General features: G+C 46.4%; 1 long non-coding RNA gene across 2 annotated transcripts in view; it reads left to right on the forward strand.

Moving 5' to 3' along the window:
* The window catches only part of LOC149122157 (uncharacterized), a 41,184-nt gene extending 16,610 nt beyond the window's left edge, over positions 1-24,574 (forward strand). The window contains exons 2-4 of one of the 2 annotated variants that reach the window (XR_016221820.1): positions 4,641-4,851; positions 5,840-5,915; positions 24,370-24,574. This is a non-coding gene — a long non-coding RNA (uncharacterized LOC149122157). Of the gene's footprint in view, positions 1-4,587; positions 4,852-5,839; positions 5,916-24,369 lie in introns of those variants that run through there. The other variant, XR_016221819.1, reaches the window with a different exon arrangement.
* Positions 24,575-26,513: the final 1,939 nt, after the last annotated feature.

Genomic DNA, 26,513 nt, shown 5'->3' on the forward strand with positions numbered 1-26,513 from the left:
ATTTGGATTTTTCTGATTACAGAGGAGGCCAAGCATGTTTTCATAAGCTTATTTCTATTTGGGCTTCTTTGACACATATCCTATACGATTTTTGTTCTTTTTAAAGATTGCATTCTATTCATCTTACATTTATACGTTACCTGTGTGCTAAACTTTTCTTCTACCCCGTGGCTTTCATTTAATTTTATTTATAGCATCTTTATTGTGAGAAGATTCTAATACTAATATAGTTAACTTGATAAGTTATTCCTTTTGGGGGTTGTTCTGTTTGTACGCTCTTAGAAAACATCATCTTTAATGCCAGGTCATAGAGTTTATTTTAGAAATTATACAGTGTTGATTTTCACATGTGTGTCTTTTATCCATTTGGAATTTATTTTGGAGATTGCCATTGAACCCATACAGATAAACACTTTTTACAGAAACATTAATCAAAGAGTCTGTCTTTCTGCCATGATTTGTTTAAGTAAACATTTTCTTCTACAATAATTTATATTTGTTGAAAATTACACAGATAGTACCAAGTTTCTACTTTCCTCTGTTGTTAATGTTTTTACATTGCTGTGGTACATTTGCCTTTGGCTAAAATCCAACATTGGTGTCGGATTATTAACTGAACGCCATAGTTTATATGGATTTCTCTACTTCTGCCCAGTTAAAATGATCCCATCCAGGACAGCACATTATGTATTTGGTCTTTGTGTGCCATTATTTCTCCTGTGGTCTTGATGGCTTCTCTCTCTTTGCTATTCATGACCTTGGCAATCTTGAATCATATTTTGTAAGGTCCCTTAAGTTGTCTTTTGCTGGTGTGTGTGTCTCCTGGTTAGATTGGGTTCGTGGGTTTAGGGGAGAAGACTGCAAAGGAGACCTGTTCTCCCCCATGAAGTCATGTTTGTATGCCATGCACGTTACCCACCACTGGTGATGTTAATCTTGTTCTCCTGGCCAAGGTCGTGCCTGGCAGGTTTCTCCAAAGTGAATTTACATTTTTGTATTTGTGGAAACAAATATTCTACTCTATGGAAGCAAGTCATTAGGCACTGCCCACACTCAGGATTGAGGGGATATTAATTTTCACTTCCTGGAGTTGGAAGCATCTACCAAGTGATCTGGAATTCTTCTCTAAGGGAGCTTTATATCAACTCTCCCGGTCACTTAGTTGTTGAATCTTAATTTATATTAATACAGGTTCATGAATATTTTATCTTCGAATTATAACCCAATCCTAACATATTCACTTTATTGCTCTTACGGTTTCATTTATGGCCAGTAGGAGCTCTTTGAGTCAGCTCCCATGTCCTTTGGAATAGTCCCATTTTTTTTTTTTATTTAGGCATCCCGTGGGATGAGGCCTGGAAGGAGGAGAGTGGAGGGGGTTCAACTTGTGCTCTAGATCTGCCTGCTGCTCCATCCCCTCGCCTCCTGCTTCACCCTCCACACCCCACACTCATTTGTTCTGGTGTTGGCTCTTCTGCGTGATTGGAGGTCCTGGGCCTCCCAGAATTGGCTGACGGCACCATCTGGGGCACCAAAGGGAGGAGCAGGTTGGTGGTGTAGGCCACCATGTGTCTTGCCATGGTTGATGTTGGGGCACAGGCTTGGAAGCCTGGTCTGCCCTTTCTAGGGCCACAGGACCCCTCCTGTAACCACCCAAGCTGACCCACTACCTTCTCTTGGCCCACCAAGGTCAAGGCCATCATGCAATGGCACACAGACACTGGACTGTGTCCCTGTCACCACAGTGCCCCTTATGGGTGGTTTGTCAGCAGGTCTCCATGCTCATTCACGGTCACTTTCTCCCCTGGTTATGGGACTCAATCCTCTTGTACCTTCTCCTGAGCCAGCAGGGTGGCGTTTCCTCTGGACACGTTCTTGCCTTGTCCATTTCCATACCGTGCGGATCATGTTTACCCAACAGACCAGGGTCACCCCAATTTCTGCTGTCTGGAAAGTCCTGCTCCCATGATCTCTTTCAGACTCAATTCAGTTATCCCTTCCTCTGCTCCACACCTCTCCAGGCTGGGTTGAAGAACAGCTGGAAGCATTCCCCTTCCGGTCTGGGAGGAGTCATGGCTGCTAAATCCAGCAACTTCAGAGTCTCCTGAGAAGATAAAGCACCTCTGTGGCTGTGAACAGATTCCCAATGGAGACACTACTGCAACTGGAAAGCCAGGGCACTTGGACAGAGCTGGGTTGGGGGTCGCTTGTAGGGCATAGCAGAGGAAGAGGCAAGCCTGTGAGCAGAGAGGTGGGGAGAGCCTGGGGAACACAGGAAGATGCCACAGTGCTCCAGGGGGCAGCAGAGGAGCAGGTGCAGTCCGGAGTAGGTCCCAGAATGCCCCGGGGGAAGGGGACATCGAAACTCTGCCTCCACCATCACAGCCTCATGGTTTCCACAGGGGAATTCCAAGGCCTTGCTGTGATGGGCTTGTGGGCTGGAAAGAAGACTGGATTAAGTAACCCATTAAGCCATTGGCGTTCTTTGAGAGCCTGTTTCCTCTTATGTCAGGTGCAGAGTAACTCTAATGACGCATGCTAGGCAGCAGCGTGGGACTCAGCTGAGTGTCGCTCCCTCTCCTTTATCCATGGAGGGAGAAAGTTTGTTGCTAAGGGTGTCATCTGAATGTGAAGGAATATAAAGCACGGTTGAAGAGGAGAGGCTCTATTGTTATTGAGACGTCAATGGTGAGAGGAAGGGAAGATATGACCAGGAGCATGCAGCACGGTGGTGGCACCATTGGGCAGGGGAAGGTGTTGGGGGATTGCATGTTGGAGTCATCATTTTAGGATGAGGGAAATCGGATCAAGCTTTTAGACTGAGCAGGTGGGACAAGCGTTTGGTACAGCAGTTAAAGTAGCTACTTGAGATGTCTGCATCCCATATCTATCCATATCTGCTTCTGATCCAGTTTCTGGTTAATGCCCATTTTTGGAGGCCACAGGTGATGGCTCAAGTACTTGGATCCCTGTCACCCACCTGGAGACCCAGATGGAGTTCCAGGTTCCTGGCTTTGGCCCAGCCTGTTATATGCCTGTTGTACCTATTTGGGGAGTGAACCAGCAGATGGAAGATCGCTCTTTCTCTCTCTCTGTCTCCCTGTCTTTCCAAGAAACATAAATAAAACTAATATTGTAGGCTGGTGCCGCGGCTCACTAGGCTAATCCTCCACCTAGCAGCGCTGGCACACCAGGTTTAGTCCCTGTTGAGGTGCTGGATTCTTTCCCGGTTGCCCCTCTTCCAGGCTAGCTCTCTGCTGTGGCCAGGGAGTGCAGTGGGGGATGGCTCAAGTACTTGGGCCCTGAACCCCATGGGAGACCAGGAGAAACACCTGGCTCCTGCCTTCGTATCAGCGCGGTGCACCGGCCACAGCACACCAGCCGTGGCAGCCATTGGAGGGTGAACCAACAGCATAAAGAAGACCTTTCTCTCTGTCTCTCTCTCTCACTATCTACTCTGCCTGTCAAAAAATAAATAAATAAATAAATAAATAAATAAATAAAAATAAAAATATTGAGAGGAGCCGGGGGCTGCTGAACAAGGCTAAGTCTCTAAGGGAGACTGAAGAAAATGAAAATAAAGTTGAGATCCAGATGGAGACAGGCAGCAGGGAGGATGGGGCCACTTGTAGTGAGAACACTTTTGAGGCCTCCATTTGGGGAAGGACTCAAGCCATCGGCGGGTATTGAGTCTTCTTGAAGTCAGCTCTTCTGAGTTGCTAATGTCTGCTTCTGGGTATGAGAAAGGGCCCGAGGACACCACAATTCACTTTGAGTGTGTGTGGATGGGATAAATGAGGGTATTGGGCCAAGCCTTTTTCCTTAGGGACATCACCAAGAAGAAGCACTTCTCTGCCCACATCACAGACAAGGTTATCTCCTGGTGTGCCCTGACCAGTAGAAGGGTGATCCTTCCTCTTGGCACCCAGCAGGGCTCTGAGACCTCCACTGAAAGGCTCATGATGACTTGACATTTTCCCAGGAAGCCAAACCCAGGCCCTGCTTCAACTTGGGCCAACATAGAGTTTGGGTGTCAGAGTGGGGTGCACAGCGCTAAGAGTAAGGAAATGGGGTTCTTGGCCTGCTGATGGCCTGGGAAAGCAGTGGAAGGTGGCCCAAGTCGCCTGCACCGACGTGGGAGACCCAGAAGGACCTCCTGGCTCCTGGCTTCAGCCTGGCCCAGCTCCGGCCATTGCGGCCATGTGGGGAGTGAACCAGTGAATGGAAGACCTCTCTCTCTGTCTCTCTAACTCTGCCTCTTGAGTACATATGTAATTTTAAAAATATATATGGCGAGAGGTGAGCTAGAACTGGATATTTCCTTTACCCCAGGTGAGTTAGGCTCTGAGGGGGAAAAAACAACCCACAATAGCTTGGGATTTGCAAAGAACAAAATGCTCTGTGGGGTTTGAAACGGTTACTTTCCCCCTCCCACTGCCAGAACCATTTGGGGAGTTTTCTCCAAGACTCACTTGGAGAACACGGCAGTGAGAGGGTGTCACTAGTCAGGGTTAGGGGCCTGGAACTCTTCCTCTCCTGCAATGGAAGGCTGTGTCTTTAACTGTCAGTGTGATGACTTCCGCCTTCCCAGAATGCACCTGTCACATCCGGATCCTGGATGTGTGCTTGCACCCCAACAGGTTCCTGGAGCCCCTCGGAGGGCGCACCAGCCGGAAGGAGCTGCACCTCCAGCGCGGGTGAAGGCTGCTGTTTTCTCTCTTTCTCTGCGGAGCACTGCACGCCCGGAGCCAGGGACCGCTTGTGCGTGCTTTTCCCTGCGCAGAGCCCTCCACCTTGGTGCTTTCCCGCTCTCATTATCTCTGACGCATGCACGGACCATCCCAACCGGAGGTACCATTTTCGTTTCTTTCTCTTTTCCATGGGCAGTTCTTCGGCCCACTCTTGTTGAGCATTTCTCTGTGTGGGGCAGCGCAGACTCGGGCCTGAATGCCTGTGTTTCCTGGGTGCTTCCTTCCTATTTGCACGTGGGGCCGGTCTGCATTTTGTGTTTCTGTCTTGGAAGAAGACAAGAGCCTGCACCAAAATTAATATATTCTGGGTTTTGTTTGGATTCTCGGCTGCTCCACTTCCTATCCAGCTCCCTGCTAGTGCCCCTGGGAAAGCAGCGGAGGCTGGCCCCGGTACCTGGGCCGCTGCACCCACATGAGACCCCGGGATGGTGTTCGAGGCTCCTGGCTTCGCCCTTGGCCCTGGCCTGGACATTCTGGCCACCTGGGGAGTGAATCAGCAGGTGGAAGACCTTTCTCTGTCTCTCCCTCTCTAACCACGACTTTCAAATAAGTAAATAAATAAATCTTCAAAATCATTAATGTGTTCATGGCCCACATCTGTAGAACTCTGGGAAGTAAGCTCATGAAGAGTGAGGAGGCTTTTCCTGTCCTGCTCCTCTCCAGAGCCCCTAATGGGGGTTGGGATTCTCTGCTCCTGCTGGTTTGTCTAGAATTTTGTTCGGTGTGTTCTACCCTGTGAGCTCCTTTCTCCGACCAGGCTAGGAAGAGTTTATGTTTTTGTTTTGAGTTTGTGCAGTGGTTTTTACTTGTTATGTGTATGTACTGATGACCTACAAGCTCCTTAATGTGGTGGACTAGATACCAGCGAGGTTATTTCATTTTCATGCCTGGTAATATCTTATTGAAAGTTGGACGTTGTATTAAAAAATCATGAAGGCTCAGAATGATAATCTCATTGCCCAGAGATAATTCACTCTATCATAGACCAGGCGAATAGCATGAGGGTCATAACTCAATCTTTCGGGGTGGCCCTGGCTGGAGTCTGCATTTCCTTTCTTAGAAGAGTCTGGCTTCGTCTCCACCCCTAGGCTGTGGACCTCCAGGGATCCCAAGTGAAAATCAGCGACGTTTACCAACGCCTCCTGATGGCTGAATCTCAGAACCGTAAGTTGGCCTCTTACTAAAATGACCAAAACCTGCACTCCTCTTTCCCATTCTTTCTTCCCCTCTACCTCTTAGTCTTTTTAACCTAATGTTGTAGTAGGAAAACTGGCATCTGGTCTGCTTGTGTTTTACTGTGACCTGCTGTTCTCTGGGATTTTGGTCCCTCAAGGTCCAGATGCTGGAAACTGGCAGTTAGCCTAGTGGCTCAGATGCCCACATCCCACGTCACGGTATCTAGTTTTGATTGCTGGCTCTGGCTCCTGGATTCAACTTCCTTTCAAGACAGACCCAGGGAGGCAGAAGTCACGGCTCAAATAATTGCTTTTCAGTATCGAACTGCTATTAGAATTTGCTGTGAAACCATCATAAATTTTGGATGGAAGGATTGCATTCCAGTTGTATCAATGAAGGTCTTTATTCAGAGGAAATACATGAAACAGGGAAAGTGGCAAAGTGTCTACCATGTGTTTAAAAAATCTCTGTCAAAAAAAAAACATGCTTTCTCTCTCTCTCACTGTCTACCTCTGCCTGTCAAAAAAATAAATACATTAATAAAAATAAGTAAATAAATAAAAATATCTGTCAAAACAATGCACCAAGAGAATGTTTAAAGCCGCCAAAATGCTAACGGTTGTCAATACCCCTTCATATTTCTTGCCTGCAAAGAGGCTGTAAGATGGTAAAATATCATCTCTAAAGAAGTGCTGGGAAACACGCACGTGTGTTTCTACATGTACATACGCACACGTGTCTACACATGTGCACACACAATGATATCCAGAGAAGCTATTCTTCAAAATAAGAAGGGTATAACAGTATTTTAGGGGAAACAAATTGAGAGGATCTGTCTCCACATTTCTTTTCTACAAAAAGCTAAAGATTTTGCTTCTGACTGCAAGGAATTGGCAACACATGGAGATTCAGATTAACAGGAAAAAATGAAAAGCCCAGGAAGTAATACAACATAGGGGAAATATAAAAGCCTATGTAATTTTTCTTCTCTGAATTTCTATAAGAGTTGCAACTTCTCATGCAGTAATACAGTGAGAAGTACGAGGACAAATGAAACTCCCGTGGCAAGGTTCTTATACTCATGGTAAAGTAGTATAATATGAACTTTTCCTTTGGAAGATGTTTTCTGTAATTCCTATAACAGCCACTAAATGGAATATTTTTGTGGTTTTCAATGCATAAGTCTTGCATATTATTTGTTCATCTTAGGCATTTTCTGGTAGATTGTGGATAGCATTATTGTTTTCTGCATTTCACTTGCCAGTTCTTCCTTGTTAACGTTGGAAATATACTTGGTTCCTGTAGATTAGCATTGCCTCCTGTGAACCTACTAAATATGTATTTTATTTCTGATAATTTTTGGCAGATTCCATCAGGGTTTCTACATACACAATCCTTATCAACAAACTGTAACACTTAACAGGTTCATGTTTTCTCTCCCTTCCTTCTCCTCAAGCCCTCTTTTTTTCACTAATACACTGTTCATTACAAATTAGGAGAGTAGATAGGTTTACCTTCTTCTTGCTGTTAGTGGAAAAGCCTTCACTATTTCGCCATTAAGCATGATGTTAACTATAGTGTTTTTGTTTCTGTGTTTTACAAATGTCCTTTTACAGAATAAGGGATTTTTCTTGTGTTTCCCCGGAAACTGAGAACCATGAGACTATTGGCATAAAGAGGTTGTAAGGTTAATCAAATGCTTTCTGCTTTAACCAAGATGATGCTTTTATCTTTCATTCTGTTGATGTGGGGTGTTACCTTGCTTGATTTTTAAGAACAATTTATTTATTTAGGAAGCAGCATTACAGAGGCAAAGAGAGGGAAAAGGACAAAGGGAGAGACAAAGATGTTCCATCCCCTGGTTCACTCTCCAAATAGTTGTGAAGGCTGGGGCTAAAGTTAAGAGCCTAGAATGCATCCTGGTCTCCCACATGGATGGTAGGGACCCAAGAATTTGGACCATTTTTGCTACTTGCCCAGGCCCATTAGCAGAGAGCTGCATCAGAAGTGGAGGAGCAGGGACTCAAACCTATGCCTGTATGAGATGCTGGCATCACAGGTGGTGGCTTAATCCACTGTGCCAGGATGTGGCTCCCAAATGCCCGGTATTCAAATAGTAATGTAATCTTGATTCCTGAGATAAATTGTATTTGGTCATGATTTATCATCCTTTTTATACATTGCTGAGAAATATTCAGTAATATTTTATTAAGGATTTTATTTCCATGTTCATGAGGGGTATTGATTTGTGAGTGTTTTTCTCTTAAAAAAACCTTTATGAGATCATATCAGCATTTTGTCTGTTTCATAAACTATGTTAGGAATAGTTCCCTTTTCTTATTCTTAAAATGTTTGTGTAGAATCCTTCTTTTTAATTCTGGAAGGATTGTGTAGGATCTGTGTTTTCCTCTGTTAAAGTTCAATGAATTGTTATGAATTCATCTGGGCCTGGAATTTTCTGTGTGCTTCCACAAAAAAAAGCACTTTATTACCATGAATCAAATTTTCAATAGATATGTGGATTTTAAAACATTCTTTGAAATTTTTTAATGAAATTTTTATTTAGTTGAAAGAGCGAGAGTGAGTGAGAAAGAGAGACACTGGTTTACTCCCTAAATGCTTGCAACAGCCTGGACTGGGTCAAGACAAAGCCAGGAGCCCAGACCTCCATCCAGGCTTCCTGTGTGGGTGGCAGGGGACCAAGCACTTCAGCCTTCAACTGCTGCCTCCCAGGATGCACATTAGCAGGAACAGGTAGTCGGAAGCAAAACATGGACTTGAACCCAGGCACTGTGACTATGGGTGTGGGTGTCTCAAGCAGCATCTTCGTCACTGAGCCACAGTGCCCCCCCCTTTTAAGATTTATTTATTTGAAAGGCAGAGTTAGAGATGCAGAGGCAGAGAGAGAGAGGTCTGTCTTCCATCCACTGGTTCACTCTCCAAAAGGCCCCAACAGCTGGAGCTGGACTGATTAGAAGTCAGGAGCCAAGAGCTTCTTCCAGGTCTCGCACGTGGGTGCAGGGGCCCACAGGACTTGGGCCATCCTTTACCGCTTTCCCAGAGGCATTAGTAGGGACCTGGATGGGAAGCAGAGCAGCTGGGACTAGAACCGGAACTGCAGGTGGTGGCTTTACCTGCTGTGTCACAGTGCCTTCTTCTTAAGGTGAAAGCAAAGACAAGTGGCTTCAGTTCTTCCTTCTTTGTTAATGTATTACTTCTGATAAAATTGTTTGAAGGCGTTTAATTCCTTCAAAGAACTTCTCTAGCTACAACCCACACATTTAGATGTTTTATGTTTTCATCATTCCTCAGTTTGAAATACGTTTAGATTGTCTTCTGGACTGGGTTATTTAAAAGGTTATTACTAACTTGGCAAATATTGGGGGATTTTCTGTGTGTTTGGATGTTATTGATTTCTAATTTGAAACTTGCAGTGGGGAATGTATTCTGCATGAGTCAGTCGTATTCTCTTGATTGAACCTTGGTTCACGACCCAGAGTTTATCTGGGGTAATGTAACAATGCTTTTGGATGATCAGGAAATAAGGCGAAATGGATCAACCATGAACATAAATTTTATTCTCTTTGCAAAATGGATGGCATAGAAAAATACTACTCCTGAGACAGCATGACTATCAAGGAAGTCGTAACAAAAATGTGCCTGTGGCATTGAGCATAAATAAATTAGAACGTGAAATTATTCTTTTTGGTGATGCAAATGCATGTGAGAGCGGAGGTTGAAAATAAGTCCACTCTGGGGGGTGGGGGAAATCAAGCCCATCAGCACTTACTGGATTTTAGTGCATTTGGCTTCACCTACCCATAATTTAGAGTGTCTCAAAGTTTGCAATTAAAAGCTACCGCTGAACAGTGGCTGAACACTGACTCATTAGAAGGGAGTTGAAAAAGCTCAACTAAAATCACCTAAATTACAGACCTCAGCTGTTCACAAGGCCTCTTCTGTGTTAGTGAGTCAATGTTTTTAAAGGATAAGTGTGTGTTTGGGGATGAGAGTGCGTATTTATTGATTAGGACTGTGTGTTTATTTATATTGATCTTTTATTGAATCCCAGGTATAGACATGTGCCTTAATAGAATTTCACCATTCAACCATCCAGTACAAATCCTTTTAGTCCTTTTTACCTACCCATCCCTAATTCTGTCTTGTTCTCCCATGACAGTGACCACAGTGTGCAAAATCTACATGGTTTGAATATCTAGATATTCTTAAAAAGAAAATTTTACACACCACAGTGGTTAATATTGATGCCTTGTCCCCTATCTAAACTTCCTTGTATGCTGGCCAGTGACACTGCCTTTGTCCCTTCTCTTGTCTGCAGTGGGGACCCCTCCCCTGCCCTACCTTGGTTGCTGCTTTGCTCATTTTTTTTGAAAAATAAAAAACTCTCTTCCAAGAAACCTTCTGTCAGGCTGTCCTTTCAGAGAATGCAAACAAAGACACAAGTTTGTTATAAAAATTAACAAATTGACTCATATATGTGAATGATAAAATGGCAAAGGATAGTCAGAATAATTTGAAAAAAGAGGATTAAGGGGAGGATAACTTCTTTTTAAAAATATTTAGTTATTTGAGAGGTGGGAGGAAGCTCCCATGTCGCTCCCCGTCTTCGTGGGGGAACGACACAAGACCCTGCGCTGTTCTTTCGTCTGCTCGGCCCTCCCCGGGTTTGCTGCTGGTTCTTCCCGGGTTGGCTACTATCCCTTCCACCTCCGTGGAAGGGCAGTTCCCCCTGGCCGCATTCCCCACTTCCGCAGGGGAGCGGCACGCCGCCGGCCGGCTTTCTCGGGGGCTGCACGGGTTCCCTTAGATGTTCCCCATAGATGTTCCCGGTGCATGCCGTCTCTCTCCTCCTTTATAGTCCTCCTCCGCCAATCCCAACTCGGCTGCCCACACGCCGAGTACGCTGCTCTCCTCCAATCAGGAGCAAGTCCTACAGTTTATTAGTTGAACTGGAGGCAGCTGTGCGGAAGCTGTTTACTTCTCTCCCAGCGCCATATTGTGGGAGAGCAGATGCATAGAATAAGTCCTAATTCGAGTAACTTAGTCTAGTCCGGATTGCTCCCCACAGATCCCCCTTTCTTTTTATGTTTTGGCGTTGATACGCGCCTGTCTTCGGTGTCCCGCGGCACACACTCTGCTCTACTTGCTAGAGTTGCCACAGGCTCTTACAAGTCCTATCAATCAGGAAAACCGAATCCGGGTCCTCTCTTCGCCATGTTGTGAGGAGGTTTTTAGGCGCTGATGCGTGCCTGTGTTCGGTGCCCTGCAGCGCATGCTCTGCTCTGCCTGCAGGGGACTTACAAGACCTATCAGGCAAACCGAATCCAAGCCTTCTCATTGCCTTATTGTGGGGGAGACTTATTAGTGTTGGTTCGTGCCTATCTTCGGTGACCTGCAGCTCATACTCTGGTCGAGCTGCTTGCTGGCGCTTACCGCCTTAAATCAGGCAGACCGAATCCAAGCTTAATATTGTTGTATTGTGGGGAAGCCTTACTGATGTTAATTCGTGCCTGTCTTCGGTGACCTGCGGCGCATAAGCTGCTAGCCACCCAGGTGCTCATCGCCTCACTAATCGGGCAGACCGAATCCAAGCCTTCTAATTGTTGTATTGTAGGGAGGCCTTTCTATTTCTCTATTTCTCTATCTCCGGGCATTCCTATTTCTCCCATTTTACTTCTATCTTCCAGCATTCCTATTTCTCTCACTTTACTTCTAAAACTTCTGTTTCTCTTATCCCTGCAGCTTCCTGGCACCTCGCCCCACCGGCGGGTTCCCGGCTCTGCGCCGCTTCAGCCCGCGCGCCTCTCTCATCTGCGCAGCTTCCCGGCTTTGCGCGGCTCGGCTTCGCGTGCTCCGCGGTCTCCACGCTTAACCCTTTCGCGTCTGAACCACGGCCTACGCCAGCCCCGTTCCCTATCTATTCACGCCCCGTGCTCTCTCTGCACGCGGCGGCTTCCGCGAGTAACACAGCGTAGCTCACGTGTCCGCCACTAGCATTCAATCTAAGTTCCCCGGGCTAGCCTGGCGAATTCAACCCAGCGTACGTCTCCGCCCCACGGTTTGGCTTCCCGTCCTTTGCTCCCCGGGCTAATCAGACGGATCCCAATCTGGCTCACGTTTCAGCTTCTGGTTTCAACTTTTCGCCCCCTATTCCCGGGCTAACTTGAGAACCCCAAAGTGGCTTTCGTGTCCGCCTTGGCCTGCCCCCCACGGCTTCAATTTCCCTAACATTTTTCTCTACCCGGTATGTTTCCCCAAGCTTTCCTCCAACAATACTCCTCCCTCATTTCTCCTGGCCTCTCCCCACAGTCCGCGTCCGAGTCTGTTTGTTCTAGCTTTCACTTTCGCTTTCGACCTTAGAGATTTCTCCCAGCTTCCCCCCGTAGTCCGTATACGAGTCTATGCCTAGGCTTTCAATAGCTTCTTCCGGCTCCTTTTTCGTCCGGCTTTTCCCTAGGCTGTTTGCTAGTTTCTCTCTCCGATATTTTCCCTAGTTCTTCCCGTTTCTTCCCTCCTAAGTTTCATATCCGTCCTAAGTTTCCTATCCGAGTCATTTCTTCCCTCCTAAGTTTCCTATCCGAGCTAGGTTTCCTATCCGAGTCACGGCACCACTATGTCGCTCCCCCTCTTCATGGGGGAACGACACTAAACCCTGCCTAGGCTTCATATCCGAGTCACGGCACCATTATGTCGCTCCTCGTCTTCGTGGGGGAACGACACAAGACCCTGCGCTGTTCTTTCGTCTGCTCGGCCCTCCCCGGGTTTGCTGCTGGTTCTTCCCGGGTTGGCTACTATCCCTTCCACCTCCGTGGAAGGGCAGTTCCCCCTGGCCGCATTCCCCACTTCCGCAGGGGAGCGGCACGCCGCCGGCCGGCTTTCTCGGGGGCTGCACGGGTTCCCTTAGATGTTCCCCATAGATGTTCCCGGTGCATGCCGTCTCTCTCCTCCTTTATAGTCCTCCTCCGCCAATCCCAACTCGGCTGCCCACACGCCGAGTACGCTGCTCTCCTCCAATCAGGAGCAAGTCCTACAGTTTATTAGTTGAACTGGAGGCAGCTGTGCGGAAGCTGTTTACTTCTCTCCCAGCGCCATATTGTGGGAGAGCAGATGCATAGAATAAGTCCTAATTCGAGTAACTTAGTCTAGTCCGGATTGCTCCCCACACTCCCATCTGCTGGTTTACTCCCCAAATGACTGCAATGACCCCAGCCAGGAACTCAGTCCAGGTCTCCCACATGGGCCAGAAGCCAACGTTAACCACCACCTTTGCCTTGCTAGGATCCTTGTTAGCAGGAAGCTTGAATCAGGAGCTGGAGCTAGGACTTGAACCCACGTGCTTTAGACTTGGGATGTGGGTGTTGTGATAAGTATCTTATCTGCTAGTCCAAATGCCCGCATTGAGTTTTTTGATACCATGACCAAGTAAACATGGCATTTGTAGGTTTGAGTTTGTTAGTCACAGAGATATCAACATAAATAGAGGAACACAATGGAGACCCAAAGTGAGATTCAAGAATAATATTTTATCATTGACATATAAACAGTTCTTAGAACAGAGTTGACTATGTGATAGAGAGTTAAAACACGTTGAATGAGTGAAAAAGTGATATGAGACAGCATTGCCATCACAAATGAGTTGGGAAGAGAGGATTATTCCATAAAAGTTTCTGGAGAAATGCTTTATTCATATGAAAAATAAATATTGGATCCCATATTCATACTATAAAAAGAAATCAGTTCCACGGAATTAAAGATCTGTGAATGTGAAATGTAAATTTTAACATGTTTAGCACGAAATATAGCCAATTCTTATGACTTTGATATTGGAGAATTCATAAGTACTTCAAGAAAAAAAATGTGAACGAAAAAGAAAAGGTGGATTTTAAATTTTTAATTAACATAAGCAAATTGAACAGGTAACCTACAGGAAAGATATTTGCAATATGCAAAGCTTCCTCCTCTCCCCTCTGCCCTTCCTTCCTTCTTGATTGTATAGCTTCCTTCTTCAGTCAGTTTCTTGCTTGTCTACTGGGGTAAACAGGAACACAGAGATCAATAAGACAACATTTTAAAGTGGCCCTGAAGAAGTTCCACTAATGTGAGAGCAGACAAGGGACCAGCCATTACAGCATAGTGTGACAAGGGCTGTGAGAGAAGAGTAAGCACAGTGTTGAAGCAGCCCTCAACTGAAAAAAAGTGCAGGTGGTATCCGAACTGTGCATGAAAGCGTAGACAGAAGCGAGCATGCTTTCCAGAGAGAGTTCAAGAGCACTCGGGGAGGTCGGGGCGCCCTTCTCAAGGCTGAGAGGCGGTGGAATGAACAGCCAGTTCTGCAGCTCTGCTGCGGTTCCTAGTTCAGCTTTGCTGGGGAACAGAGAGGGAATGGGAGGTGCTGAGCACTGAGTCAGAGAGTTGTCAGGGGGTCCAGTTGGGGGAGACCCTCAGCTCTGGCATGGAGATAGAATTTTGGCTCAAACACAAAAGGAGCGATGAATGTATTTAGAGGAGCGGAGAGGTATGGTGGGACCCCTGGGCAAGACAAATAATCATGATTACTGTGTGGAAAATCCTGCAAGGGGCAGTGAATACTGAAGCCAAGAGAGAGTCAAGGGGTGAGAATCCTAACCGCATGAGATGTAGGTTGTGACTGACATTGGAGAGTAGTGTAGTGTTCCAGGGAGTTGGGTGGAAAAAAGAGTTTACTAACTGGCAGAGTGTGAAATGGAGGTGGCTCCTGGGTTCTGGCTCGGATGACTGCATAGATAATTAAAACAGAAACTGTTGGAGAAGAATAGCAGGGAAGCATTCATATTTTTATTATAAGACATTTTTGAAAATGTAAGTACAGGAGACTGGGAGGAAGTTGGTTCTAAAACTGAAATTCAGGAGAGAGACTTACCCTGGAGTTAGCGATTCTTAATTGGGTCTTCAGGAGTGAACAAGTTGCTCAGAGACTGTATAGAGTAGGAAGACCAATGCTGCAATGAAGGGTGAAACAATAGGAGCTGACAGTGGAGTCTGCGGAGGCACAACTAAGAAAGGAATGAAAACTGGAATATGAATACGAAGTCACAGGAGCCAATGGAATGAAGGTTTGAAATGCTGAGAAGATAAAACTCAAACATGGAAAAGAAAGAGCTCATTAGAGTTTTCGTCGAATAGTTCATTCATTCCTTTTTGGAATGTGACTTATGGAGACATGAAAAAGCATCAGATGACATGGGTGGAGAAGGACATAGAAAGCGAGAATCCAGAGATAATACTAGCAGATAACCACCCGTAAGGGAGGAAAGCAGAGAACTCCAGTGTTTATTTGAAGAGGAGTCTCCCCAGCCCCTCCACCAAATTGAGAAAGATTGATGACGTGTAAATGCTGTATGGAAGAAACTGGCAGAGAGAAGTACTCTAAAAGTGATAAAGTGATAACAAGGAGAGAAGCAGTGGGTAGGATGAGGTCCCGAGGGAGCCGGAGCAGGCCTGGAAGAGAAGAATCCCAGCAGAGAACAATGATGCCGGGTGGAGCTACGTTGTCTGCAGGCAGAGCAGGGGCAAGTTCTGGTAGCTCTCCCACAACACCTCCTATTTCATTAGTGGTTAAGTCTCAACTGTTGAGAACAAGCAGGTGGTAGGGACAGATATTTAAGAAAACTGGAGAAGGTTGAAAGTCATGGCCGTGGAGGAGATCTCCCACGAAGATACAGCACCGATATTGAGTAGTGCCTGCAACTCCTTGAAACTAGAGAATGAGTGACCATCCCCCAAGGACCTGCTTATGCTGTGTGTGATGGTGCAGCAGGAAGACAGCTGAATGGCTGCACACTTGTCAGATGATGTGCAAATAGGGACAAGAGAGGCAAGAGAGTGGAGAAAATGATCAACCAGGAAACGCAGCTGGCTGTGGGGGAAGGAAAAATACTCCACAGGAGTGGAGTCGCAGGAGATGGAGATTAAGTGACACTGAGTGACAGGAGAAGAAAGAAAGGTGACCTCTTGGAGAGTGAATGTTTTACTTTATTATTTTTAAAAGATTTGTTATTGTAGTTATTTGGAAGGCAGAGTGACCGGGGGGGGGGTGGACAGACAGAGGGAGAGAGAGAGAGAGATCTTCCATGCACTGGTTCACCACCAAAATGGCTACAACAGCCGGGTCTTGGCCAAGTTGAAGCCAGGAACCAGGAACTCCTTCCAGGTCTCCCATGTGGGTGGCATTGGGGTGATCACCACTGCCTTCCCAGGTGCCTTAGCAGAAAGCTGGATCGGAATCAGAGCAGCTGGGACTTAATGAGCACTCCAATATGGGATGCTGGTGTCAACATGTGGTGGTTGAGCCTGTTAGGCTACAACACCAGCCCCAAGTGTTTATGCTAGTATGTCATAAAGAGTCCATATCTGTTTAATGATGCGTGAGTGCATGTGCCCATAAGTACACATAAACTTTGTCCTGTTGCCCACACAGATTGCTTTTATTTTCAATGTGCTTTTGAAATCATCAATACAGTAGAATAGATTTTTGTCTGACAGTGTACAGTTCTATCCCTTTTTAAATTAATGGGCTACTTTCCAGAGCAGCTTTGCTTCACAGACAGAGCAAAAAGTAGAATGTTTCCATCATTGTTTTCTAAACCCTGCACATGGCTAACACCTCACGTTAATGTGCATTTGTTATATTGATGAATCAATATCGGTGTATCATCATCAATTAAATTTCATACTTCCCAAAGGACTCACTGTGTGTTATACAGTTTTATGGATTTCAGCAAATGCCAATATTCTATACCTGCCATCATAGTGATATCATACAGAGCATTTCATGCCTCTTTTTAAAAAAAAGATTTATTTATTTATTTGTAAGTTGGAATTACACAGAGAGAGAAGGAGGGAATTACACAGAGAGAGAAGGAGGGAATTACACAGAGAGAGAAGGAGGGAGGGAGGGAGGGAGGGAAAGAGAGACAGAGAGAGAGAGAGAGAGATCTTCCATCCGCTGGCTCACTCCCTAATTGGCTGCAGCAGCTGGAGCTGTGCTGATCCGAAGCCAGGTTCCAGGAGATTCTTCCAGGTCTCCCAGGCAGGTGCAGGGGCCCAAGGATTTGGGCCATCTTCCATTGCTTTCCCAGGCCATAGCAGAGAGCTGAATCAGAAGTGGAGCAGCCAGGACTCAAACCATATGGATGCTGGTACTGCATGTGGCAGCTTTACCCACTACACCACAGCTCCAGCCCCATCATGTCATGCCTTAAAAATCCCCTGTGCTCCATCCATCCATCTCTGCCTCCTCCTCCTCATTCCCTAGCAACTATTTATCTTTTCATTGTCTCTATAGTTTTGCCTAATTACTACATTCATAGTTGAAATAATAGGAGGAGATATTCAAAAATTCATTGAAAATGCATATTGTAGAAAAGCTATGCATGCATTTTTAAATTCTTAGCACCAAAATAAAGCCTATTTTTTAACTCTTTTTAAAAAAAAAAACTCTACTTAGTAATTTGCATTTAAGCTTCCTCTATGTTTTTTTGGTTTGATAGTTCATATGTGTTTAGTATGAATAACATCCATTTTATAGATACATCAGTTTACCTATTGAAGAATGTCTTAGTTGATTCCAAAATTTGACAGTTATGAACCAAGCTGCTATAAACATTGATGTGCAGATTTGAGTGGAACATTAGTTTTCAGTTCATTTGGGTAAATTCATTTGGTGATTGCTGGGTTGTGTGATAAGACTATGTTCTTCTCTGTAAGAAGTTGTCAGACTGTCTTCAAAATGTCCAAACCATTTTACATTCCCAATGTCCATGAGTGGAGTTCCTGTTGCTCCACATCCTCATCAGCATTTGATGTTGTCAGAGCTTTGGATTTTAGCTAACAGATTTTTAACAGATTTGTTTTATCAGGTGTTGCTTTTGTTATTTTAATCTGAAATTATCTATACTTTCCTGAGTATTTTTTAAATGCTCACTTGTCCCCTGTATGTCTTTGGTGAATGTTGTCGCTCCCCCTCTTCGTGGAGGAACGACACAGGACCCTGCGCTGTTCTTTTCGTCTTCTCGGCCCTCCCCGGGTTTGCTGCTGGTTCTTCCCGGGTTGGCTACTGTCCCTTCCACCTCCGTGGAAGGGCAGTTCCCCCTGGCCACATTCCCCACTTCCGCAGGGGAGCGGCACACCGCCGGCCGGCTTTCTCGGGGGCTGCACGGGTGTTCCTTCAGCTAGATGTTCCCCATAGATGTTCCCCATAGATGTTCCCGGTACATGCCGTCTCTCTCCTCCTTTATAGTCCTCCTCCGCCAATCCCAACTCGGCTGCCCACACGCCGAGTACGCTGCTCTCCAATCAGGAGCAAGTCCTACAGTTTATTGGTTGAACTGGAGGCAGCTGTGCGGAAGCTGTTTACTTCTCTCCCATCGCCATATTGTGGGAGAGCAGATGCATAGAATAAGTCTTAATTCCAGTAACTCAGTCTAGTCCGGTTTGCTCCCCACAGATCCCCCTTTCTTTTTATGTTTTGGCGTTGATACGCGCCTGTCTTCGGTGTCCCGCGGCACACACTCTGCTCTACTTGCTAGAGTTGCCACAGGCTCTTACAAGTCCTATCAATCAGGAAAACCGAATCCGGGTCCTCTCTTCGCCATGTTGTGAGGAGGTTTTTAGGCGCTGATGCGTGCCTGTGTTCGGTGCCCTGCAGCGCATGCTCTGCTCTGCTAGAACTGCCTGCAGGTGCTTACAAAACCTATCAGGCAAACCGAATCCAAGCCTTCTCATTGCCGTATTGTGGGGGAGACTTATTAGTGTTGGTTTGTGCCTATCTTCGGTGACCTGCAGCTCATGCTTTGGTCGAGCTGCTTGCTGGTGCTTACCGCCTTAAATCAGGCAGACCGAATCCAAGCTTAATATTGTTGTATTGTGGGGAAGCCTTACTGATGTTAATTCGTGCCTGTCTTCGGTGACCTGCGGCGCATAAGCTGCTAGCCGCCCAGGTGCTCATCGCCTCACTAATCGGGCAGACCGAATCCAAGCCTTCTAATTGTTGTATTGTAGGGAGGCCTTTCTATTTCTCTATTTCTCTATCTCCGGGCATTCCTATTTCTCCCATTTTACTTCTGTCTGCCAACATTCCCATTTCTCTCACTCCACTTCCAAACTTCTGTTTCTCTTATCCCCGCAGCTTCCCGCTGCCCGCCCCGAGGCTACTTCTCGGCAGCTTCCCGGCTGAGCCGCTTCAGCCCGCGCCTCTTTCATCTGCGCAGCTTCCCGGCTTTGCGCGGCTTGGCTTCGCACGCTCCGCGGTCTCCACGCCCTTCGCGTCTGCACCATGGTCTCGCGCCAGCCCCGTTCCCTATCTATTCACGCCCCGTGCTCTCTCTGCACGCGGCGGCTTCCGCGAGTAACACAGCGTAGCTTACGTGTCCGCCACTAGCATTCAATCTAAGTTCCCCGGGCTAGCCTGGCGAATTCAACCCAGCATACGTCTCCGCCCCACGATCTGGCTTCCCGTCCTTTGCTCCCTGGGCTAATCAGACGGATCCCAATCTGGCTTACGTTTCAGCTTCTGGTTTCAACTTTTCGCCCCCCATTCCCGGGCTAACTTGAGAACCCCAAAGTGGCTTACGTTTCCGCCTCGGCCTGCCCCCCGCGGCTTCAATTTCCCTAACATTTTTCTCTACCCGGTATGTTTCCCCAAGCTTTCCTCCAACAATACTCCTCCCTCATTTCTCCTGGCCTCTCCCCACAGTCCGCATCCGAGTCTGTTTGTTCTAGCTTTCACTTTCGCTTTCGACCTTAGAGATTTCTCCCAGCTTCCCCCCGTAGTCCGTATCTGAGTCTATGCCTAGGCTTTCAATAGCTTCTTCCGGCACCCTTTTCGTCCGGCTTTTCCCTAGGCTGTTTGCTAGTCTCTCTCTCCGGTATTTTCCCTAGGCTGTTTGCTAGTTTCTCTCTCCGATATTTCCCCAGTTCTTCCCGTTTCTTCCCTCCTAAGTTTCCTATCCGAATCACGGCACCACTATGTCGCTCCCCCTCTTCGTGGAGGAACGACACAGGACCCTGCGCTGTTCTTTTCGTCTGCTCGGCCCTCCCCGGGTTTGCTGCTGGTTCTTCCCGGGTTGGCTACTGTCCCTTCCACCTCCGTGGAAGGGCAGTTCCCCCTGGCCACATTCCCCACTTCCGCAGGGGAGCGGCACACCGCCGGCCGGCTTTCTCGGGGGCTGCACGGGTGTTCCTTCAGCTAGATGTTCCCCATAGATGTTCCCCATAGATGTTCCCGGTACATGCTGTCTCTCTCCTCCTTTATAGTCCTCCTCCGCCAATCCCAACTCGGCTGCCCACACGCCGAGTACGCTGCTCTCCAATCAGGAGCAAGTCCTACAGTTTATTGGTTGAACTGGAGGCAGCTGTGCGGAAGCTGTTTACTTCTCTCCCATCGCCATATTGTGGGAGAGCAGATGCATAGAATAAGTCTTAATTCCAGTAACTCAGTCTAGTCCGGTTTGCTCCCCACAAATGTTATCTTCAGATCTTTTCCACTTTAATCGTTTGCTTTGTGAGTTTTAAGAGTCCTCTGTATGCTCTGACTTTTAGCTTTTGGATGTTTTCTCTCACTTTATGGCTCATCTTTCCATCCTCTTAACAGGTCTTTCACAGAGCAGAAATTGTTTTAATGAAATCCAGCTTATCCATTTTTCTTCCATGGATTGTGCTTACGTGTTATAGCTAAAAAAGGCATCACCAAAAACTCACAGCTCCCTAGAATTTCTCCTGTGCTATCTTCCAGGAATTTTATAGCTTTGTGTTAGGTTTAGGTTTATGATCCATTTCTACTTAGTGTTTGTGAAAAGTGTAAAGTCTACATCAAGATTCGTCTGTGTGTGTGTGTGTGTGTATCCAGGTTATTTCTGCACCCTTTAATGGACAGCCTGTCCTTTGTTCACTGAGTTGCCTCTGCTCCTTTGTCAAAGGTCAGTAAACTAGATTCATGGGTGTTATTTTGGACTCTCTATCTTGCTCCATTGATTGTCTGTCTTTCTGCCAGTGTCAGATGGGTCTTTATTACTGTCAAATCTATGAACTGTAATGCACATATGGCTTTATGTGGCTACCACCATAACCAGCCTACAGAATTCCAGCACCCCAAAACTCCCTCACTCTGTCTCTGTATACTTGTACCTTCCACTCAGACACAACCTCCAGCTACTGATAATGTTTCCGGACACAGTAAGGTTACCTTTTGGGGGGATGCCATGTGAGTGAAACTATATGGCATGTAACCATTTGAGGCTGGTTTCCAGCGACGAGTGCCCTGTTTTCCTTGCATCAGCACTTTGTAGTTTTCAGCACCCTTGACCTTTGTTTAGACAATTTTCATTGGCACTATTGTGAGTGTTATTTGGCTTTTTTTAACTTCTAATTTTATGTAGAAAAAAGTTTGTTTTTCTGTATTGTGTTTTACAACCTTGCTTACTTTACTGTTTTGTTTTGTTTTGTTTTTGACAGGCAGAGTGGACAGTGAGAAAGACAGAGAGAAAGGTTTCCTTTGCCATTGGTTCACCCTCCAATGGCCGCCGTGGCCGGCGTGCTGCGGCTGGCGCACCGCACTGATCCAAAGGCAGGATCCAGGTGCTTCTCCTGGTCTCCCATGGGGTGCAGGGCCCAAGCACTTGGGCCATCCTCCACTGCACTCCCTGGCCACAGCAGAGAGCTGGCCTGGAAGAGGGGCAACTGGAACAGAATCCGGAGCCCCAACCGGGACTAGAACCCAGTGTGCTGGCGCCGCAAGGCAGAGGATTAGCCTACTGAGCCATGGCGCCGGCTTTACTTTACTGTTTTTAGAAGTTCTGAATGTTTGTTTTGTTTTTTATTGCCCAATAATATCTATGCAGGCAGTCATGTTGCCAATAAACATATGGACAATTTTATCATTCATTACTAGTCTATTTTTTAAAAATAATTTCTGTTTCTTACCTATTGCATTGCTGAAGCTTGCAGTATCATGTTGACTAGGAGTATTGAGAATGGAATTTTTATTTATCCTAATCTTAAGAAAGCATTGACTCTTGCATTGTTACATATAATAATGGTTGTAGGTTATATTGGTAGATGTGTTTTATCATACTGAGGACGTTTTCCTCTCTGCCTTGCTTTTGAAGAGTTTATAAGAATCATTGATTTATTTCATCTTGTTTGAACTTATAGTTTATAGCTTTTAGGGAAATGCATGATTTCAGATAAAGTGTTGAGTACATAAAGCTCTGCAGAATTTTAGCTTACTAGCTCTTCTTAAAAATATTTATTTATTTATTAGCAAGTCAGAGTTACAGAGAGATCTTCCATCTGCTGGTTTACTCACCTGATGGCCACAATGGCCAGGGCTGGACCAGGGTTGAGCCAGGAGCTTCCTCTGGGTCTCCCACGTGGGTGCAGAGGTGCAAGCACTTGGGCCATCTTCCACTGCTTTCCCAGGCCATAGCAGAGAGCTGGGTGTGAAGAGGAGCAGCTGGGACCCAAACCATCACCTATATGGGATGCCGTGTTGCAGGCAGCTTTACCTGCTACACCACAGCACTGGCCCCACTTATTATCCTTCTGATGTGTGTGTGGCACCTCCATAATTTGTCTTCTCTCTTTTTTCTTTACCATCTCAATAAAGATATATCAGTTTTCAGACGCAGTTTTTGTGTTCACTGGTTTTTTGTTTTGTTTTCAATTTTATTCTGTTTCACTCTTTGAATTATTAGTTGCTCCCTCATGCCTGGCTTAGTTTATTTTGCTGTTTTTTTTTTTATTTTTTTAAACTAAGAATTATTGTTGAATAGATAGCTTTCTTCTCTTCTAATAAATGCCTTTATTGCTATGAATTTTACTCTAATTATGTTTAAGTTGCATCTGTAAAACTCTGATACATCTGCATTTTAAATTTGTTAAAGTTATATCCTTTTCTAATTTATCTTGAGACTTCCTCTTTGACTTATGGATTTAGAAGTGTATTGTGGGGCCAGCGCTGTGGAATAGCAGGTAAAGCTGCCACCGGCAATGCCAGCATCCTATATGGGCACTGCTTTGAGTCCTGACTGCTCCTTTTCCTATCCAGCTTCCTGGTCTGGGAAAGCAGTAAAAGATGTCCGAAGTCCTTGGGCCCCTGAACCTGCATGGGAGACCTGGAAGAAGCTCCTGGCTCCTGGCTTCGGATGGGCTCAGCTCTAAGGGCCGTTGCTGCCAACTGGGGAGTGAACCAGTGGATGGCAGACCTCTCCCCTGTCCCCTCTCCCCTCTCCCCTCTCCCCTCTCCCCTCTCCCCTCTCCCCTCTCTCCTCTCTTCTCTCCCTGCCTCTACTTCTCTCTCTGTGTAGCTCTGCCTTTCAAATAAAATAAATGAATCTTATGTATTTCAATGTTTGTCACAGACAGCATCAGGAGGGCTCATTTGAAATAAAATCCTTTCTGAAAATTTCTCCTTCACTTGCTGTGTTTAGGCCAGCTGCATTCAACATACTCACTGATAGTTTTTGATTTAGCTGGATTTCATCATCTGGTTTTTGACATCGAACTCCTTTATTTCAGTTTCTCCTTTCTTGCTGTCAGGTGATGTGCATGGCTCTTCATTCCATTTTAATTTATCAGTTGTGATGTATACAGTATCTGTTTCTGTAGATTGTTATCGACTGCCCTCAGAATTGCAACACACACTTCACTTTTCATAGGCTCCTAGCAATTTTGCCTTATCAGGGAGAAATCTTGCCATCAGGTAGGTTCTTTCTCTTCTCTTTTATGTCATAGTTTTCTTACATATTCCACATATCCCAAGAACCCACATTAAAAATTCATCAGATGCATGTTATAATTTTTGGTTCAATCATTGAATCCATTTTGTTTTAAAATATTTATTTATTTTACTTGAAAGTCACAGTTACACAGAGGGAGAGAAGGAGAGGCACAGAGAGAGAGAGAGAGAGAGAGGTTTTCCATCCTTCCATCCCCTGGTTCACTCCCCGAGGGCTGCAATGGCCAGAACTGCCCCAATCTGAAGCCAGGAGCCAGGAGCTTCTTCCAGGTCATCCACGTGGGTGCAGGAGCCCAAGGACTTGGGTCATCTTCTACTGCTTTTGCAGGTCATAGTATAGAGGTGGTTGGAAGTGGAGTTACCGGGTCTCAAACCGGTGCCCATATGGGATGCTGACACTGCAGGAGGCAGCTTTACCTGCTATGCCACAGCACCAGCCCCCATTGAATCCATTTTTAAAACCTATTGGGGCCGGCACTGTGGTGCAGTGGGTTAAGTCTGAGGTGTCACTAGTCATGGTTAGGGGCCTGGAACTCTTCCTCTCCTGCAGTGGAAGGCTGTGTCTTTAACTGTCAGTGTGATGACACCTGCCTTCCCAGAATGCACCTGTCACATCCGGGTCATGGATGCATGCTTGCACCCTAACAGGATCGTGGAGCCCCTCGGAGGGCGCACCAGCCGGAAGGAGCTCCACCTCCAGCGCGGATGAAGGCTGCTGTTTTCTCTCTTCTCCACGGAGCGCTGCACGTGCGGAGCCACGGACTGCTTGTGCGTGCTTTTCCCTGCGCAGAGCCATCCACCTTGGCGCTTTCCCGCTCTCTTTATCTCCGTCGCGTGCACGGACCACCTCAACCGGAGGTATCATTTTCATTTCCTTCTCTTGTCCACAGGCAGTTCTTTGGCCCGATCTTGTTGAGCATTTCTCTGTGTGGGGCAGCCCAGGCTTGGGCCTGAATGTGTGTTTGTTTCCTGGGTGCTACATAACCTTTTTGTGCTTGGGACCAGTCTGCGTTTTGTATTTCTGTCTCGAATGGATCCTGCAACAAAATTAATCTACTCTGGGTTCTGGTTGGAGCCTTGGCTGCTCCACTTCCTATCCAGCTCCCTGCTAGTGCCCCTGGGAAAGCAGCGGAGGCTGGCCCCGGTACCTGGGCCGCTGCACCCACATGGGACCCCAGGATGGAGTTCGAGGCTCCTGGCTTCGCCCTTGGCCCTGACCTGGTCATTCTGGCCATCTGGGGAGTGAATCAGCAGGAGGAAGACCTTTCTCTGTCTCTCCCTCTCTAACCACGACTTTCAAATAAGTAAATAAATAAATCTTCAAAATCATTAATGTGTTCATGGCCCACATCTGTAGCACTCTGGGAAGTAAGCTCATGAAGAGTGAGGAGACTTTTCCTGTCCCGCTCCTCTCCAGAGCCCGTAATGGGGGTTGGGATTCTCTGCCCCTGCTGCTTTGTCTATAATTTTGTTCGGTGTGTTCTACCCTGTGAGCTCCTTTCTCCAACCAGGCTAGGAAGAGTTTTTCTGTTTTTTGAGTTTGTGCTGTGTTTTTACTTGTTATGAGTATGAACTGATGGCATACAAGCTCCTTAATGTGCAGGACTAGATACCAGCGAGGTTATTTTATTTTCATGCCTGGTAATATCTTGTTGAAAGTTGGACATTGTAGTAAAAAATCATGAAGGCTCAGAATGATAATCTCATTGCCCAGAGATAATTCACTCTATCATAGACCAGGCGAATAGCATGAGGGTCATAACTCAATCTTTCGGGGTGGCCCTGGCTCGAGTCTGCATTTCCTTCCTTAGAAGAGTCTGGCTTCGTCTCCACCCCTAGGCTGTGGACCTCCAGGGATCCCAAGTGAAAATCAGCGACGTTTACCAACGCCTCCTGATGGCTGATTCTCAGAACCGTAAGTTGGCCTCTTACTAAAATGACCAAAACCTGCACTCCTCTTTCCCATTCTTTCTTCCCCTCTACCTCTTAGTCTTTTTAACCTAATGTTGTAGTAGGAAAACTGGCATCTGGTCTGCTTGTGTTTTACTGTGACCTGCTGTTCTCTGGGATTTTGGTCCCTCAAGGTCCAGATGCTGGAAACTGGCAGTTAGCCTAGTGGCTCAGATGCCCACATCCCACGTCACGGTATCTAGTTTTGATTGCTGGCTCTGGCTCCTGGCTTCAGCTTCCTATCAAGACAGACCCAGGGAGGCAGTGATAATGGCTCAAATAATTGCTTTTTTGTCAGCTCTCAAGGGAGACTTGGATGGGGATACTGGTTCCCAGCTTCATCCTTGGCTGCTGTGGACCTTTGGCGAGTAAACCAATGGATGGGAGTTCTCCCAGCTCCCTGAAATAAGTAAACATCACCATTGAAAAGATCTGGATGTTTTCATTGGCCCAAACTCCACCTTTTGTTCCCCTGGTTCTGATATGTGGAAAGCTCTGCCTGGGTAATGCTCTTCCCTTGGCTTCTGGTCCATTCTCTGGCTGGCTTCTCAGCCCCTTGCTGCAGACTGAAGTGGCTACTGCCAGTGGGAAGCACCTCACACCATTCTCCACAGGACTGTGGCCCTCAACTCCTGGATCTTTCAGTAGCTCCCAAATAACCTGCAACCAGATGCTTTTGTTTTATGCGGCGTTATCAGTTGTTGTTCTTGGAAGTTTTGGTCTTAGTAGAAAGGGAAGACCTGGGGCAACTTACTTATGAGAAGTAAAGTTGCAGACAGGTGCTCCTAGCAACTGTGAGATAAACAGAAGTGGTATAAAGAGCCCAGAGGGCAGTGTTGGCC

Source organism: Oryctolagus cuniculus, chromosome 15, assembly GCF_051225735.1.
Source record: "Oryctolagus cuniculus isolate XC-2025 breed Fujian yellow rabbit chromosome 15, ASM5122573v1, whole genome shotgun sequence".
NCBI lineage: Eukaryota > Metazoa > Chordata > Mammalia > Lagomorpha > Leporidae > Oryctolagus > Oryctolagus cuniculus.